Source organism: Chrysemys picta, chromosome 9, assembly GCF_011386835.1.
Source record: "Chrysemys picta bellii isolate R12L10 chromosome 9, ASM1138683v2, whole genome shotgun sequence".
Classification (NCBI taxonomy): Eukaryota; Metazoa; Chordata; order Testudines; family Emydidae; genus Chrysemys; species Chrysemys picta.
In genome coordinates this window covers 9,517,080-9,527,174 of record NC_088799.1, presented here as the reverse complement: position 1 = coordinate 9,527,174, position 10,095 = coordinate 9,517,080, and the positions used below count along the sequence as shown (strand labels likewise).

Here is a 10,095-nt window from a genome sequence, read left to right as displayed (position 1 = left end):
TAATGAGCACAGGATGTGAGTCCTAACTTCTTGCATGAGTATGTAGGCAAGAAAACCTATCCCTGATTGTGCATAATCGTAAAGATGTCCTGTGTGACATGACATGTTCATCACTAGCTGCAGGCTGGAAGCTGCTCACCCCTGCAGTGGCATCCAATAAGGGCTGGTGCCTTCCCCTATCATAAAGGGGATGACAAGTGGAATATGGAACGAGAAAAGGGAAACAAATTTCTAGCTCTGCTGCTGGCTGGCTCTAGTGAGCTGGCGCGGAGAGATCCTGTGTAATGTTTAGCACAATGCCTGTATATTATTAGGGTTCTCTAGCGAATATGTTTGGGATTAGGGGGACTCTAGAGGAATTTGGCAGCAGGAGTTAGGAGTGCTTTTGCTGCTGCTGTTGAACTGGGGCAGGTGCATACTACACTTCTAGAAGAATTTATTTTGGCCTTGGATTAGCATCATTTCCTCCTTTTGTGGTTCTAGGTGACCAGGCTGTGGGAAGCGACCACACATCAATCTCATAGCCCCAGGCAAGGCAGTGAGCCATCTGATTCCAGGAGAGCGGAGCAGGTGTGGGAAAGCCACCAGCCTCCCCTGAAGACAGCTAAGGTACAGTAAGAAGAGGAGTCTGGGGAAGGAACACAGAGAAGCCAGTTCACACAGGTTTTGTAGCTATGCAAACAGCTTCAGTCAGGGATCTCAGGCTCACTGGGTTAAATCTGACCTCACTTTGAAATCAAACTCCCATTGACTCAACAGGGACAGACTTTCACCCACTGAACCTCGAACCCAAGTTTCAGTTGAGTGAATTTGAGATTGATTATTTTACACAGTTTTAGATTTTATATAGATAGATAGATATAAAAACTACTGGATGCCTTTTTCTAGTCCAATAAGATTAATTTATAGCCCTTCTGTCAATGAAAATTGGGCAATGTTTTTATTAGCTGACTGTAGTGAGGTTGAGTGGCCTCCCACTGAGCCAGATGGGGAGGGACCACTCCCTGAACTCAGGTGGGCAGAAGTAGGCCATGCACGCCCCTCCCACCGGAAGTCAGGAGGCGGGACAGGAAGTATAAAGGGCAGGTCCTGGAACTCAGTTGGGCTGCAGCGACTGGAGGAGAAAGATGCCTTCTGCCTGCTCCCGAGCCACGAGAACATAGTGCAGCCCCGCCGAGCTGAGGACTAGGTACATCCCAAGGGGAGGGGAGGAAGTGGCCCACAGGTAGCCGACCTCAGTCTGACTGCATCGCTGCCTAAAACATGGTCAGTGTGTTGCAGCTGAATTCCCTGCAGACCCAGGGGCAGAACACTCCACCTCTGTTAGGGCCCTGGGTTGGGGCCCGGTGGAGTCAGGTGGGCCCGTGTCCCCTTACCCTCTGCCTCCCCTCTCTAGGCCAAGAGACCTGCATTTGTTGGCTGTCCTCTGGAGCTAGGATGCCAGACCCCTTTTTTGCTCTGTCCTGAGTACAGGCGAGAGCCATGGACTATTTGCTGCCCCGCTCTGACTGAGGAGTGGGCTCTTAAACCTTTGCTACTCTAGGCTCAGAGACTCCTTTGCTGGTTGGCCTTGATTGCAACCCAGAGCCCCGAACAGTTTGCTGCTCTGCCCTGACTGCAGGCTGGAATGATAGACCGGCTGTTGCCTAGCCCTGCTTGAGGGCCTGAGGCCCCGAGACTCATTTGCGGCTCTGCCCGGACTGCATGCCAGAGCCATAAACTGTCAGTGCTCTGCTAATTCCCTGACTGTGGGCGACGCCCAGTGATGTAGTGAGGCGGAGTGGGCTCCCACTGACTCAGAGGGGGAGGGACCACCGCTAACCCACTACACTGACTCCATAAGTAATTTTTCCAGTTGCATTGTTGGAACAGTTCACAATGTAACCACTCTTGAAAACTATCAGCAAGATCACGTCTGATTCCATGATGTATTTCGATTAAGCTCTTGGGTGATTGAATTAAAATCCAAGGTGGGCAACATCTCACATCGATGATGTTTTGGAAAGTTTGGTAGTTTCAAGCCCATACCATCTGCTTTGAGGATCTTACATTTAAAAGATCATCTTAAATAAAATTTCCATTGGCATTAAAGATACTGTCATGAAAAATAGTTTAGTTTGGGGCAGTATATTTTCATGAGACTAATATGTATTAAACTAAGCTGTTAACTCAGAGTTGAAGCCAAGACCTGGCAAATCAGATTTGCTCTGCTCACGAAGAGGGATTTTCCATCAATATTATTTTTTCTTAAGATTAAATCATCTTCAGCTGAATTTTGAGCCTATTACCTAACATTTCTCAGAGTGTGCCGGTAGCCAAAATATCTAACCTTGGATGATACATTTGAAAACAACTGCTTGAGAAGTTGAATTTGATTTTTTTCTCAATTAAAAATATAGACCCTTAGTCAAAAATTTGGCTGATACCTCTTATCAAGCCACATGTAATGTGTGTTATGGCTTATTTTTTCTCATACATTAATGAATTATCTTCTCAGTGGAAGAAGACTGCATGTCTCAGCACTCTGAATAAGTACAGAGCATTCAGTTCCTCTCCATAGCAAATTCAGCCTTCAACAAGTCAGTGCTTCCAATGAGGCAGCGATGCAAAACTGCTTCGCAAATGTTTTGCTGGGTTTGTTGCTAGGTGATGACTTGGAAAACTTTGCTATTCCCGCTGAGCGGTTTAAAAAAAAGGCTTCATATTAAATAGCATAAAAATAGGCCATCTTGCTTCTTTAACTTCTGTTTTCTACCCCCTGTAGTTCCCTTTCCCCCGCCCTTGCACACACCCTCCGCTCTGCTCTCCAGAAGTTAGGGCCACTAGAAAACATTTACATTTTATAAGTAAAGCGGGGGAGGGAGGAACATTAATCTTGTTGCACGTGAAATATAGTGACTTTTACAAATGCCCAGTGATTTATGGTGTCTCTTTGTTTCTACTTAAATTTCAAGTTAATAAAATAATCAGATTTTTAATTATTCAATGTGATTGGAGTGGGGTTTACAGGTAACAACAGATTAGGGCGTTCCATTGTTCCTGGGAATGGCCACTCCAGCTTAATATGTCTTGTACCTGAGCTGTATTTCAAAAAGTCCTTGGCTGTGACTCCTTCACCTGCCAACCAGCAGGGAATCCTGGGAAAGCCCCTAGGCTTGTCTGAGGCCTGGTAGCATGTCAGTGATTAATGATGTAAAGTTCTAGAGGTGACACACTGTGAAATCAGATGGTAGCACAAAGAGTTAATTCTTGGGCTATTTCCAAACTGGGCCTGTGAGGGAAGACAAAATATTTATTCAAGACATTGTACATTTTGTATCTATGGAGGTACTTTTGATGTCTTATTCTCTAGACATGATGCCAGCAAAGTAACCCTACAATAGTATAAGGCTAAATACCATACAATTAGATGCAATTATTTACCTTTTTCTTCTGCTTCACTGTAGACTTCTTTTAAAATCTTTGCTCTGTTATGCGATATATTGTAAACATACTGTAGGAACAGCCATTTTGTGTGGCAGATTTGGACAAAAATAAACACTGGCCCAAATTTGCCACAGTCATAAACAAATGCAACTCCACTGACATTAGTGGAGTTACACACATTTTCAGCCAAGAATTTGGACCATTGACTCCTTATATAGGGTGACCAGATGTCCGGTTTTATAGGGACAATCCCGATGTTTGTGTCTTTTTCTTATATAGGCTCCTATTACCCCCTACCCCCGTCCTGATTTTTCACACTTGCTGTCTGGTCACCCTACCCCTATAGCATCCAGTTATAATCTAGCTCATAGGGCCTGATCCTACAATGTGCTAAGTGCAGAGTCCTTAAATCCCACCTCCAAGGAGATGCTCAGCAACTTGCAGGATTGGGTGTTTTAAAAGTGCAGCTTTCTTCCGCCTCCCCCCCCCCCCGCCTCCCCTCGGGTGTGTTTGGTGCTGTACAAGCATAGAGGAAGATGTGGTTCAAGAACCTTACAATCTTAGGCCCCAGTCCTTCAGAGATTATATAGCTATTTAACTCTACATACATGAGTAGCCCCATTGATTTCAATGAGACCACTTGGATGCATAAAATTCAGCATATGTGGAAGTCAGGGTCTAAAACCAGAAAATGAACAAACATCAGCGTTTGTGCTGAGTTTCCCCTAGTCCTGTCCTATGAGGAGTGGGGTGAATGTGGGTTTGGCTCTGCTACAGAACTCGTTTCCTATCTGTGTGTAGTTTCCCCCAGCAGATGCACGAACTTTAGCAGAGTCTCTTTAACACTTCATTAATTATTGAGAGATGGCAGAAGTTGTACGCTCCCACATCAGTAAATAGTAATTTAGAGGAGTGGGGGGTTGCATAAGTGAGCAGCTTTTTCACTACAGCTGCACTCCGAGTGGTATCAAAAGTCTTCCTGTGCTTTTTGCCAAAAGAGCTTGTTAGCATAACCTTTATGGGTTACATTATTTAAAAAAAAAACAAGAAGAACAATTTTGGTGCTAAATATGTGAAGCAAGAATGGGTGAATACATAACATTTTGAACAGACCTATGCTCCCCGTACTTCATTCATTTTATATCTTCATATTGGACTGCAGCGCTGAAAGGCATAAAGACAAATTGATTTCATGATTATATATTACATAACATCATACAAAATTTAACATTCATTACAGCATCGCTCTTCTCAGCAATATACTTGTCGTTCAGTTAGGGGCCTGGAGAAGTTGGGAATGGTTAGCTAAGGTTATCTTATTATCAGGATATTACTTCATGGTTTCTATGATCCATCACTTGGGGGCCGAGGTGTTCAAAGGTTGGAGCCTAACTTTACGCTTCCAAGGCCATAGTTAGGCTCCTAGATAAATGGCTTGAATTACAAAAGTGCTGAGTACTAGACCTGGTTGAAACATTTCAAACAAAACATTTTCCCATTAGAAAATGGGCTTTTGTGGAAATTTTCCATAGGAAAAGATTGATTTTTGCAGAATTTTTCATCAAGAACATCGTAAACCATAGAGAGACTGCAGAGCATCATGGGAGATATAGCCCTAGGATCCCTACTTCCCAGCTGCAAAGAATGGGGGCGCTACGGACATGGAACTACAACTCCCATGAGGCACTGTGGCAACTCAAGTAGATGCAGAAATTAACGTTGATCTGACCTGAAACAAAATGTGTTGATCAAAAATTGTTGGAACTGCTTGTTCCGTGAAAAGTTTTGATATTTTGACTTTTCTTCCTGATTTGAGACAAAAACAAATATCATAATATTGGAATTTCTCACAGGATGGAAATTTTGTTTTGTTTTTTATCACTTCTGTTGAACACCCAGCTACACCTATTGAAGTCAGTGGGTGATAACCACTTCTGAAAAATCAAGGCATTAGCTAAATTGGATTTAGGTGCCTAATTTTAGGCTCCTAAATCTTAATCCTAACTCACTTGGTCTGAGGCAATGGAAGTTGATACAGCAGCGACAACTAATATAAACCCATTTGGCACACTTCTGTATTTGATTGTCAGCTCTCTAGGGCCAGGGACCTTCTCTTTCTTTATATTCTTCTCCTCTCTCACCCACTGGATCTACAAGATGAGGGAGTAGCCACCTGGCAGCCTCTAAATATCCCAGCACAAAGTTACCATGCAGGCACTGCTTCCCAAGACTTCAAAGGAAAGGGATATGCAGGCCTTCTTGAAGTAGAAGGGGGTGTTATGCACAGAGGCAATGCAGTCCAAACATTATCCAAACCCAGGCCAGTTGTGAACACTTTTACCAGCTCTGTGGGCCAACTTGCATTCATTGTTTGTAGCAACCTGCATGGAACTTGGAGGGAGGATCATAGGTTGCAGGAGGGAAACGTATAGAGGAGGCACCAGGAGCCAGTCTGTGTGCACATGACTTGAATGTTAGTGGGAGTTGCAACATCTCTGTCAATAGTTTCCTTAAAGATCCAGTTTAGTTATAGAAACATGGAGCCTTCTCATGTCATTACCTAGGAAGTCATTCATAAAACATGGTTGCAGTAGTCAGTCTAGTGTGACCCACAGCAAGGAAAAGAGTGTGATTAATAGGATAACAAAGAGAAACCTAGAAACAGATGAAATAGGCAGCGTGAAGGGACTCAGACCAATGGGAAAGCTTGATTTGCATCCAAAAAAACGTCTAGAAGTATGAAAGCAGCGGAAGCAAGAATCGAGTCAATATATAGAGATGACCATGGAAGACAAATTTGGGACAATGAAGCTAAAGCTTTCTGCCTATCTCATTTGTGGGGGAAAGGATAAGAAGTGAATGAGACACTGTTGCCAGAATAATGCCCGAAACATTAAAACAGCTGATAAAAGTGACTGATGAGTACTGTGACCCCAGACAGAATAAGGTTGTAGAGAGACTATTTTTTTACCCAAAACCAAGAAGCAGAAGAGGGAATAGATATTTACATTACAGAGCTGCCAACTGTGGCATTCATATGTAACTTTGGAGACATTAACGATGCCCTAATTACAGGATTATTTGTGGGACATGTAATTCCAGTTTACAGCAGATGTGAGAAACAGATCTAACCCTGGAGAAATGTCTCCAAATAGGAAGGGTGAGATGGGACTAAGTGCTGGTGATGCACAATAAAACCATTCTGAGGCCAGTGCACAAATGGAGGCCATCCATAAGAAACCCATGAAACTAGTCCTAAAGTAATGCAATCATGGGGAATGGCTAAGGCCACAGTGTGATGCCTCAGAAGGAGGCCTAAGAACAGCACTGATGCAAAGCCCAGCAACCCTTTGCATTTGCTAGTGAAGCCCTGAGAGACACAGAATGGGAATATGCTCAGATAGAAGAGGAGCTATTGGCTGTGCTCTTTTGATTGGAACAGTTCCATCAGCTGGGCACAAGGTGGATGTGCAGTCTGATCTACCCCCGACTGCCAGGGTCAGGAATGTGGGATTTTATTTAAAGGGGCTAAAGTGTCATCCTAGCAGATTTTAGAGCTGACATAATGAGACTGATACACACTTCACACCTGGGGACAGAAGCATGCCTGAGATGAGCGAGGGAGTATATATGCCAGCCACGCACAAATGCCAAGTTGAAAGCATACATAGAGTCATGGGTGGCGCTTGAACTGCTGGCTGGGGGAGACTAGCTCCCAGTCCCACCCCTTCCACCAGAGGCCCCACCCTTTCCACCCCAGCCTCGGAGCGCCAGGAGGGCAGGTGTCACAACCCCAGCCCCGGAGCGCCGGGAGGGCGGGTGGTGCAGCCTGAGCCAGGGCCACCCCACAGGGAAACTGGTCACTGGAGCCGCGTTGAGTGGAAGCAGGAGGGAGATGGAGCACGAGCATGGCCACATTTGGCTGTTTGGGGAGGCACAGCCGCTCCCAACCTATGTTACCCGCCGCCCATGCATGGAGTGGGGCATAGTGTGCAAAAAGTATAGTGGCCGACAACAGAAGGAAGCTCTACAGCCTAATGAAATCCCAACCCGACCCTGGAAAAAGGTCAGAACAGATCTGTTCACTTTTAATGATAATAACTACATGGTCACAGTAAATTACTACTCCCATTTGTGGGAGGTGGACTATCTGGAGGACACTCAGGCAAGAATTGTGATCAGGAAACTGAAGGCGCATTTTGCAACATATGTCGTACCTGCCACGCTGGGCTCAAGCAATGAGCTGCAGTATGCTGCAGCAGAATTCAAATGATTCCCGGCTAAATGGGATCCAAGGAACCTACCAACCAATGGGAAGACAGAGCTGGCAGTAAAGACAGTGAAGAGTCTGATGGCGGAAGCAAAATAGACAGGAAGGCAATGTTGGACCATCGCAGGCAATGTTGGACCATTGCAATACGCTCTCCCAGGAAGTAAACAGTAGCCCGGCACAGGGACTGACAGGCTGGAAAAACGAGACTCTGCTTCCCGTTAGAGGTAATCTGCTGCAGCCCATCAGAAGGACAGACAGTACACAGAAGCAGTTAAGAAAAGGCCAGGCTAGACAGGCAGTTTGCTACAACAAAGGAGCCAGTGATCTGAGCCCACTACACATGGGTGAGCTGGTCTGGGTCCCACCATCAAATAGCTACACAAAGCAATGGCAAAAAGCCACAGTCCCATCTGGGACGCAAGTCATATTGAGGTAGGTACAGACTCAGGAAGGCAATGGAGACAAAACCAAAGACAACTGAGGAGTAGTGGCAGACAGTAGACCCACGGGACCAAGGCCAGAACCAGGAGAACCAGATGGACTGACATACCTCATTTCTTCTGACTATATGTGAGCAATACAACAGGACAACACCCACCAGAATTACAGCAGTGGAGTGGAAGTAAGTTCCCCACCAACAGCAGCAACACAAACCAGAAGTGGCAGACAGGTTCTAAGACCAGCACCCTTAGAAGACTATCAGGCCTATCAGAGGTCATGATAGGCTGGTGGTAAAGGCCACATCCCTAAGGTGGGCTGTGTACTAGCAATCTCTGGCCTGCGCAACTCAGCAAACACTGGCACAGAAGACACAACAACAACAAAAACTGATGAAAGATGTAGCAACCTGAGTAGGTCTTGGAGGGGGGGAGCACAAGTTGTAGGAGGGAAGAGTGTGAAGGAGAGGCCAGGAGACAAGTCTTTGTGCATGTGGCTTGAATGCTCGTTGCGGTTGCAGCATCTCTGTAAATATTGTCCTTAACAAAGAGCCAGTTTAGTTTTAGAAACGTGGAGTCTTCTCATGTTATTACCCAGCATAAAGGACATGCAACAACTGTCTTGTTTTAACCACTTAAACGACTAATGCTTTTCCACTCTGGCTGTACTTATAGATATCCTGGTCTAGATCTTGAGTGTCTGATGGGAGCTTGGTGTAGCTCAGAATGGAGGATGGCTTTAAGCATCTTCCCCATCCTTGGCATAAACTAAAGCAGGTGAGGATTGCCATGGAATAAGAAAACTCTGGACACACCCTTTGTGTCATCTTGGGGGGTGGGACATTAGTGTAGGAACCATAACCAGAAGGTGACTGACTAACATCTGAACTGTTCTTTTTATCACTTAGCATCTGCTAACAGGGAAAATGTTCTAGGTCAGCCAGTATTTACATGACAGACTGAACGGCACTAAGGGGGCTTATTCTGGTCTATTTGGTAAGTAATCATATATCTTTCACATTTTTCTTTTTAATATGTATTTGCATGATAGACTGGAATGGCTCAGAAGAAGCAGTTTTGTTCTCTTGGGTACAAAACACATGGTGTGTTTTTGTTGTTGTTTTTTTGGTTTTTGTGTTTTTATTAACTTCCTGAATACGCATTTACTTAATCCCCAACATAGCAGTTCTGTTTTCTTGAATAAATAATACAACTCTTATAACCTTCCATTACATTTGAAAAGAAATACATCAATTATATGATTTTTTTTAAAACATGTTATACAGATGGAAAAGTTTTGGCAAATCTACAGGAGCCAGAAAACTCTAAGCTTAAAGAACACCGTTGGATTAAAAATGTCCTTCTCTTTATTGCAAACACCACCTTAGATTAGGGTGACCAGATCACCAAAGAAAAATATCGGGACGCGGGGGGGGGGGGGGGGGGTGATGTGGGGGGGGGGCGTCGCGGGGGGGGTGACGTGGGGGGGCGTGGCAGGGGGCGGGGCCAAAAAAAAAAAAAAAAAAAACTTCCTCCGCAAGTGCTGGAGGGAGGCCCGGGAGACTCAGGGGAAGCGCGGGGCCGGGGTGAGTAAGAGTCCGGCCTGGTCCCGAGCAGGCAGGACTCAGTCGGGTGGTAAGGAGAGGAGGGGGGCGGCCCGCGGGGCCAGGCGGCGGTTGTTCTCCCCCCCGGGCAGCGGGACTCGGGAGCAGCCGCTGCTGCAGCTCCCACTGCCGCGGGGGAGGAAGCGGCCATGGCGCTCCGCGGCTGCGGCTCTGGCGCCCCCGAACCCCCCGAGCCGGGGCCTGCTGCGGGGACCCAGTAGCGCGCACGCTGGGCCCAGCCCCTGGCCAGCGTCTGGGCTGCTGCCCAGCTGGTGCTATCCCGCGGCGGCCCCGGAGTGGGGGCAGCAGGCCCCAGCCCCCCCGTCCCGCAGGGGAACGAACGGGGCTGGGCGGC

General features: G+C 46.2%; 1 long non-coding RNA gene across 1 annotated transcript; it reads left to right on the top strand.

Moving 5' to 3' along the window:
- The first annotated feature begins 482 nt into the window (after nucleotides 1–482).
- On the top strand, nucleotides 483–9,126 carry LOC101942515 (uncharacterized). Its single transcript, XR_509095.3, has 3 exons — nucleotides 483–609; nucleotides 8,812–8,913; nucleotides 9,045–9,126. It is a non-coding gene; the product is annotated as an uncharacterized LOC101942515 (long non-coding RNA).
- Nucleotides 9,127–10,095: the final 969 nt, after the last annotated feature.